The 9,512-nt window shown below is 37.7% G+C and overlaps 1 pseudogene; it reads left to right on the top strand.

Moving 5' to 3' along the window:
• Positions 1 to 4,804: 4,804 nt before the first annotated feature.
• On the top strand, positions 4,805 to 7,487 carry LOC102485478 (cullin-2-like; annotated as a pseudogene).
• The last annotated feature ends 2,025 nt before the right edge of the window (positions 7,488 to 9,512 follow it).

Genomic DNA, 9,512 nt, shown 5'->3' with positions numbered 1-9,512 from the left:
TAAGTACAACATGAAGCAATTGGACTACAGTAGTTAATATATATCACCTGAAATATTTTATATTTTCTGTGAGGATAATGTTGGCATCACACTTCCTTGGCACAATTGCAAAGAATAGTACTCAATTATGAGTTACATTCTTCATGATTACACTCACCATTATAATTCTTCTTGAATGTATCCCACATGTCGTCTTGTTTCTATGTAGGTCCAGAAACCATGACTGAATAATTTTTTTATTTTCCCTATATTCTCAAAATTTAAAAAACATCTTGTGGGGCCAGCAATTGGTATGGTCTTTAAGGTGCTAGATTTTCAAATAAGATGACCACAGTTGGAGTCTCAGCCCTGGCCACTTGCTTTTTCACTTTCTATCTCTCTGTCTTTTTCTCTCTCTCTGGTGAGCACACTTGCCCTATAGCATATTCAATGCAAAATAATAACAAATAACATTAAATAAATATAATTTTAAAAAGTAGCATCTGGCTTGTCAGTTTTTTTACCATTTGTCACATTTTTGGTGGCTTTTTTTATAGTTTCATACACTTCTACATCAATTGTTTTAAAAAGTGTTGTTAAGTATGTTTTTGTTGAAAATTATATTTTCAATTCAGATCTTCTATTCACTTATTGACTACATCAAGTGTTTATACCAATTTGTAAAAACATTTTTCTCTGCAGTTAATTTGTCTTTAAATTTTTCATTTCCTACTTGGAAGTTCTTAACTTTTACATGAATATTAACTATAATTATTTTTTGAGATTTTAAAAATTGCTCAATTTTGTTTCTTTCTGAATCATTGTTATATAATATTGTTAATTCTGTATCCATTCTCTGGAATTATTCTAGCCTTAATCTCCTAAATTTTGACTTTAACATAAACATAAAACAAATTTCTTTTTTTTTTTCTGAAAGATTTTTCCCTAGGGTGCATTAGTTTGTTGAAGAAAGAGAGGGACACACAGTTTTAGGGAAAGTGAAAAATTATCCCCAAAAGGCATGGCCCATCTGGAAATTTTCTGTCCTCTCTTCTCATCCTGTGACCCTGAGCATGCATGCACACATGCCCAGGTGTGATTTTTAAGCCACCAGGTCCAGGACTCAAAAAGCAGTTGGTCATGTGGGAGACCAGTGACATAAGTGTTATGCCATCTGCTTGTCCTCTGAGTGGTTAATAAAGCATGATGTGAGACTAGAGATTTTTATGTAATCATAACTCTACTTTTCTTGAAATGCTCTTATATTTCGCTGTTACTTTTCTATTGTTATAAGATATGCACTCACCATAGACAAACAGAGAGACGGAAGGAGAGAGAAAAAGAAAATTAGAAATCATCCCCTGGAAGATGGTTTTTTCCACAATCCATTCTCCTTCATTTAGCACTTGGGATGATTGGATAGGCAGTCAAACTTACAACTTAGCATGTTTCTCAGGCAACTTTATTCAGTACTCAAACCATGTAGTCAGCCATATGGAATCCAGTTGCCTTAACTTCCATGCTGAGTTAGGAGTATGACTCCACTCTAGGTAGATAGGGGATGGACTCTGCATAATTGAGTTACTGTGGTTTTGATTTCTGTGTCTGATAAATGTTCACTGTGTCCCCATTACAAGTGTCAGAGGAATTTATGACTCCCATTGCTGGACTAAAATCAGACTGAAACAAGTCACTGTGTGTAGCACAAAGTAAGTTTCAAGCTGCTGGGTCTGCAACTCAAACCTCGACCGTGTGGGAATAGAGCTCCTTAACCACTGAGTCACCTGCTTGCCCCTTGATTAAACTTTAATCAGACTTCAGAGAGTTTGTTCAGTCCCATCTGTACACTTGCATATAATTAACACAAGTGAATTTGGCCAGAATCTCCATTACCTGTACTGTTACCACTTAGTAACTTTTTTATCCAATTACTCCCAACTTGCTCTTTGGGTTTAAATTCTTACTTTTCCTTACTATATTCAGAGTTTAACCTAATATTCCTGAACTACTGCAAAATCTCACAATCACACTTCTCAGATATTTTTTGAGGCTTTAAATGAAGTTTTCTTTGCTTTAAAATGTATGAAGAGTTGAGCAGGGGGCATGGTTTTTAAGGCTCTGGATTTCCACATGACTTACTGCTGTATAAGTACCAGTCTTGCAGCTCAAAAATGATGCTAGGCACATGTGCAAGCCTGAGAGGAGAATGGGGATTGGATTGAGGTGTGGCCATCCTTCTGGGTTAATATATTGTGATGGCCTTTACATGACTTTTACACAAAGCATCTTTCTACAATCCCCTAGTTAGTGGTGAACACCAGAGTCAGCACCTTGATGCTAACATTAACTTTATGTCAGGAGGTCAGTGTCCCAGTATGCATGTGGGCCTCACTATACAGGTCTTGGTTACAAAAGGGCTAAGGTATTAACAATTTTACTCATTCTGAGCTATCCAAAGACCAAATACAGAGATAGTGCTGACAAAGTGGACAACAAACTATATTAATTTCTCTCTTCTGCCTTGAAGGAAATGGAGAAACTGAAAATTAAAAAAGAGATAATAAGCATATAACAAGGCAGAACATCCTGAGTTCATAATTCTGCACGTCTCTCATTTTTGTGCACATGAAATTATTCTCAAGTGGGATTAATTCTCCGCACATGTATATGTGCAAACTATGTTATTACACACTTACAATCACATTTTCAGGTACATGTACCCAACAACTTACCAATGATCTGATACTTCTTGAACTGGCCTTTTCTGATAATTTTGTGTAAGTATATCTTCTTCCTCCATGCTATAAAGAGGGAAAAACCCAGCCAGTACCAGGTCCCCATCCTTGTAGACACTTGGCTGTAAATATTTACGACAGTTAATATCTGTCATCTCACATGCTGTTTGTAAAGGCTGCAGAAGTAGCAAGACACTAATCAAAGGTAATGACATGTCTGAGCTGGACCAACACAGGTAAAAAACCTGATGTGTGAGAGCTAAGAAGGAGATGGAGCTGGACTTTGCAGGCTCAGCCATCTTTTAGAAAAAGCAACTCTGTGGAAAGCACAGGGGATTGTCACTTCTACAGTTTCACTTCAACCTGTTCAAAGCGTATGCCAGACAGGCACAACAGACAAAAACATAGCTAGAAACATTTGTAAAAGGGCAGGTTTACAGGAATCATGGTTCTGAGACTCATGCTTAATCTGAGCAGCTCTGACTTCCCTGGCTTTTTACTGTTTTACTTAAGTCCCATCCAGGAACTCTGGAGATCTCTCTACCCTGGGGCTCTGCACCTGTCACCCTCCATTTTGGTGAAAAACAATTTGGGAAAAACATATTTTGCCTGTTTTTCTCCAGGCTTTATGATTTTATAATGACCAAGTAAAGCTTTGGGGACCATCCCATCCTGAGACAAGAAGCTTTGTAATTTTGTGACCAAGAGAGGTTCAAAGTGCTTGTATCACAAAGCTATTGTTACTATTTTTTTTAATGCTGTTAAAATCCACAGAAGTTGGATCAACAGGTTTCATTGTTTTTATACAATGATGGGAGGAGAAAGTATGGAAAGTAGTCACAGTATAACCTTAATGTAACTTAGAATAAACACAATTAAGCTGGACAAAATATTGGAAGAAATCTTAGAATATTATAAAGTCAAAATAACCATTTGGGGAGCATTTGAGCAGTTGTGTTCTTTTACTGACATGGATAACCTACATTTATTTATTGTGTCCATCTTAATTATAACAGAATTAATTTTAATTTTCCTTATACTGTCTTCAAAAATCATGAAAGAAGTAACAGTGATCCAATTTTAAAACACAGAACCACTTTTGATACATATAGTCTCAGGATATCATATTTGGTTTATAAATAAGTTTATATTTTAAATAAACATTAAGTCATGGGACCAGCATGTGGCATCATGGTTAAGGCACTGGACTCTCACATGGTTGACTGTGTTTTCAATCCTGGGCTTGGTGATGTGCTTTCTCACTTTCCCTCTCTCTCTTGCTCTCTGTCTCTCTTTGGTGAGTACACATGCCTTAGAGTAAATCTAAAAATAATAATAAATAAAATAAATAATGTAAAAAATAGAAATAAATTCATAAATTATGTATAAAACACCTTTATCAAGAAGAGTCAATTCATTAGATAAATACTTTGAGAAAAATAAGTAAATATAAGGCTATGTCACTGGACTCCTATGTAGTTGACCGTCGTTCAAATCCCTGGCCCAGCAGCTTAAACTCACGCCAGACATGTGTTCATGCGTGCCCAAGATCCTAAAAGGAGAATGGAGGAAAAGGGATTGCAGTGCGGCCATCCACCCTGGGTGGTGATTTATCGCTTTCTATCTCTCTGTCTCTCGCTGTCTGTCTGGTGAACACACATGCTCTATAGCAAAAACATCTCACAAGAAAAAAAGTAAATATAATATACATACATAAAAATAAAGATCAGAAAGTTAATTTCCATTTTATTTCTACTTGTACTAGTAATAACATTTAGTTTGCATTTTGATCAAGTTGACTCTTGTCAACTTCAAACGCAAGTAGTTTTGTCTAAAAGGTTACCTAGATATGCTAAAACTGAGAGTGCTTGACTGCCCTCCACCCACATCTTCTGGGCAGGTGGCGGTGGCTGGTGGGAGGTGGCCTTGGCACACAGTAATGGCAGCGCGTTGAGCTTGGAACTTGAGCTGACAGCCACTGCCATTGCCCACTTCCATCACCTGCCTGGGCTTCCTCCTTTGCTCCACTGGGCTGGCCCCTGCCCCTGCTCCTGCCCCACTTCTGCAGATTTCAACACTAAACTCGCATGATGTCTTTGAAACCAAGAGTAGTAGATTTTGATGAAACATGGAACAAACTTTTAACAACTCTCAAAGCTGTCATCATGTTGGAGTATGTGGAAAGAGCAATGTGGAATGACTGCTTCTAAGATATCTATGCTTTATGTGTGCCCTATCCTGAACCCCTTGGAGAAAAACAAAACTTTTTTCAAGAACTAAGATTTTTTTCTTTTTTTTTTTTTTTGAAAGTCACATTTAGCATTTGTACAAGAGAGGGCTGGAGTCTGAAGAACAAATACTTGTGATGCACCATAGGCATTGGGAAGAGTACAGCAAGGGGCAGGCTATATGGGCTGCTTGTATAGTTATCTGAACACCCAGTTTATTAAATAGAATACATGGATAGAAGCTGACCTTCAGTATGGCTATGGTGAGGTAGATATGAATGAACCACTTATGGAAATAGGAGAGCTAGCATTGGATACCTGGAGGAAATTGATGGTTGAACCACTTCAGACTATCCTTATCTAAATGTTGCTCCAGGAAATCAAGAATGATCGTGGTGGTGAAGATCCAAACCAGAAAGTAATCCATGGGTTTATTAACTCCTTTGTTCATGTTGAACAGTATAAGAAAAAATTCCCCTTAAAGTTTTATCAGGAAATCTTTGAGTCTCCCTTTCTGACTGAAACAGGAGAGTATTACAAACAAGAAGCTTCAAATTTATTACAACAATCCAACTACAGTAAATGGAAAAGGTTTTAGGTAGATTAAAGGATGAAGAAATTTGATGTCGAAAATACTGAAATCCAAGTTCATATACTAAAGCGATACATGGATGTCAGCAGTGAATGGTAGTAGACCACCAGCAGTTCTTACATGCAGAATGTCATAATATCATTTGACAGGAGAAAAAAAAAGTGACATGGCAAACATGTACGTCCCACTCTGTTCTGTGTCCACTGGTTTACCTCATATGATTTAGGAGCTGCAAAATTATATCCACAATGAGGGCCTTAGAGCAACCAATAACCTTACTTAGGTAAAATATGCCAACGCTATTCATGAAGTCAGTTTTGGAAGTACACGATAAATTTGTTCAGCTTATCAACACTGTTTTGAATGATGACCGGCACTTTATGAGTGCACTGGATAAGGCCCTTATGTTAGTTGTGAACCACAGAGAGCCCAAGTCTATCTGCAGAGTGCCTGAATTGCAAGCCAAGTACTGTGACAACTTATTAAAAGGAGACAGCAAAAGGGATGACTGAGAATGAAGTGGAAGACAAACTCATGAGCTTCATTACTGTTTTCAAGTACATCAATGATAAGGGCATTTTTCAAAAGTTCTGCACAAGAATTCTGGTAAAACGTTTAATTCATGGGTTCTCTATGTCTATGGATCCTGAAGAAGCCATGATCAATAAATTAAAGCAAGCCTGTGGTTACAAGTTTACCAGCAAGCTGCATCGGATGTATACACATATGAGTGTCAGTGCCGATCTCAGTAATAGGTTTAATAATTTTATCAAAAACCAAAACACTGTAATGGATTTGGGAATTAGCTTTCAAATATATGTTCTTCAGGCTGGTGCATGGCCTCTTACTCAGTTTGCAATTCCCCAGGAATTAGAAAAATGTGTACAGATGTTCGAATTATTTTAAAGCCAGCATTTCAGTGGAAGGAAAGTTACATGGTTACATTATCTCTGTACAACGTTAAAATGAACTACTTGGGCAAACGGGACATAGCCATGGTGACAACATACCAAACGACAGTGCTTCTCCCCTGACAACAGCAAAGCTGTTAGCTACAAGGAGCTCCAAAACAGCATGCAGATGAATGAGAAGGAACTGACAAAAACCATCAAGTCCTTACTTGACGTGAAGATGATTAATCACAATTCAAAAAAGGAAGACATTGATGCAGAATCTTCATTTTCATTAAATATGAACTTTACCAGTAAAAGAACAAAATATGAAGTTACTACATCAATGCAGAAAGACAAACCACAGGAAATGGAGCAGATGAGAAGTGTGGTGGGCGAGGACCGGAAGATGTACCTCCCAGCTGCTATAGTTCTATCATGAAAGCACGGAAAGTTCTTTGGCACAGTGCCCTCATTCAGGAGGTGATCAGCCATCGTGAGCGCAGTTTAACCCAGCATCAGCATGATCAAGAAGTGAAGGTACTTAATGAGAATAGGACAGTGTGGAATGGGGGAAGTGAAGAGAAGAGGATAGAGAAAGATAGCAAGTGAACAATAGAGAGGCAGGACGTTAGTGAGAAACAGATATGGCTTATTAACTGTTGATGACATGTATAGTATTCTCAACTGGATTGGTCTGAGAAGTATTTCATGATGGGCAAAGTATTTTTACAAGCAAAATGAGAAATAGCGATTGACTGTTTTAAAAATTAATTATAATAATTATAATAATGATTGGGGAAAACATAGAAAAGATATCGAATGTTGAAGCGGGGAGATTAATGTCTTGGTACTGACTGTCTTGCATGGCATTCCCTTTTGAAAAAGCAATGTAATACACTGTAAAGTTATATATAATCCAATGTAATATAAAGAAGATTATGATGATAATAAAAAAATTTTTTAAATTTAAAAAAAAAAGAAGTGCTTTGAGGTCCTGATTGACAAACAGTACATCGAGTGCAGCCAGGCATTGGCGGACGAGTATAGTTATGTCGCCTGACACCACATGACAATGCCTCTACCAGGTGTGTCATTGCCATTGCAATCACCATGGTGTGTCCCTGTGGGAAAGTGCAGGCTATGCCTTTGTCATCTGGTCATTGGGCAGCCCCCATTTCTCTGCTGTTTATACATCACCAGTGCCACATCATGAGCGTCAAAGCAAACGCCAGGAGATACTTCCAACTCCTGTCGTTAGGACCTTTCTTAACCTGTCCTGAAAGGATGAGTGTAGTGTTGCTGAGATGTGGATATTTGGTTGGGTACCATGCTTTTACTCCCCTTCACCTTTACAGTTGATTTTTTTTTAATGTACCTTAAAGAACATAACATAAAATCTTAAATATTGTAATATGACAGATAACCTAATAATTGTATCTACACTATAATGACAAACATGATATTGCTGCTTGTCAAATAAAAAAAATAAACAAAAAAAGAGTGCTTATGTTCTAAAAATTTAAAGAAAGTCTTTAAATATATTGTTTATACAGTTGTATAAACAATAAAAGTTAATAATGTTTTGCAAAATTAGGTCATAAATTCTAAAATAAAGGACTAACATGCTTTATTAAAAATTTTCTTAGGGGAACCAGCAGTTAGCGTAAAGGCTATGTCGCTGGACTCCCATGTAGTTCAATGTGTTTCACGTCCCAGACCTGGTGGCTTAAAACTCATGCCGGGCACATGTGCATGTGTGCCCATGATCCCGAGAGGAAAATGGAGGAGAAGGGATTGCAGCGTGACCATCCCCTGGGGGGTTGATTTCTCGCTTTCTCTCTGTTTCTCTGTCTATCTGGTGAACACACACACCCTATAGCAAAAACCTCTCAAAAAAAAAAAAACTTTCTTAGGGACCCACAGTTAGCATCATGGCATAATGGCTATGTTGCTGAACTCCCAAATAGCCAACCGTGGTTTGAGTCCTGGACCCAGTGGCTTAAACTCATGTCAGGCGCATGTGCATGTGTGCCCAATATCCTGAAAGGAGAATGGAGGAGAAGGGATTGTGGTATGGCCATCCCCCCAGGGGGGGATTTCTCCCTTTCTATCTCTGTTTCTCTCTGTCTTTCTGGTGAGTGCATGTGCCCTATAGCAAAATCCTCTCAAAAAAAAAAATCTCCTTAATGAGGCCTGTAAGTGGTATTGTGGTTATGTCTATGGACTTGCACATTGCTGACTACACTTTGAGTCCCAGACTTGAGGCTTGCTTTCTCACTTTCCTCTCTCTCTCTCTTTCTCTCATTGTCTCTCTTTCATAAGCTCTTGTGACCTATAGCAAATTGACAAAAATGATAGTAGGCAAAATTAAATGAATAATTCTTCAAAAAATACTCTTTAGTGTAATGGATCTATGGCCTGTTGAATAAGACAGCTGAATTCCACATGGCCCAAGTCCCAGATCTGGAGACTTGAAAAACATGCCAGGCATATATTCCCAAAATCCCAAAAGAAAAGAGAAGTGAAGAAAAGATTGCAGTTCGTTCCCCATAGGGAGATGCTTTATTTATTTATTTTTTTCATCTCTCACAGTCTGTCTCTCTCTGGGAAGGATACATGCCCAGTAGCAATAGAAAACTTCTTTATAATTTAAAAGTTGGGGACAGCAAATAGCATATTGGTTATGTCACTGGACTCCCTTGTAGTTGACCATGGTTCAAGTCTCAGACCTAGAGGCTTTAAACTCATGCCAGGGATGTGTGCATGCATGCCCAAAATCCCAATAGGAGAATGGAAGAGAAGGGATTGCAGCATTATCACCCTGCCTGGGGGTAATTTCTTATTTTCTGTTTCTCTGTTTCTCTCTATCTCTCTGGCAAGCACACAAGCTCTATAACAAAAATCTCTCTAAATAAAATAGAATTTAAATGTTTTAAATTGATATATGTTACAAATTGTTTCTTTTTATGTCACATGACAGTAACACTTTTGCCAAAAGAAGTTCAAAATAAATAACAAAACAGATTCATTGTTTTTTTAAAAAAGTTCAACTGGGGTGCAAATAGTATCCAAAAAATTGTACTTA

This window comes from Tupaia chinensis, unplaced genomic scaffold (assembly GCF_000334495.1).
Source record: "Tupaia chinensis unplaced genomic scaffold, TupChi_1.0 Scaffold146818_1, whole genome shotgun sequence".
NCBI classification, from domain to species: Eukaryota; Metazoa; Chordata; class Mammalia; order Scandentia; family Tupaiidae; genus Tupaia; species Tupaia belangeri.
This window is presented reverse-complemented; position numbering and strand designations above follow the sequence as displayed.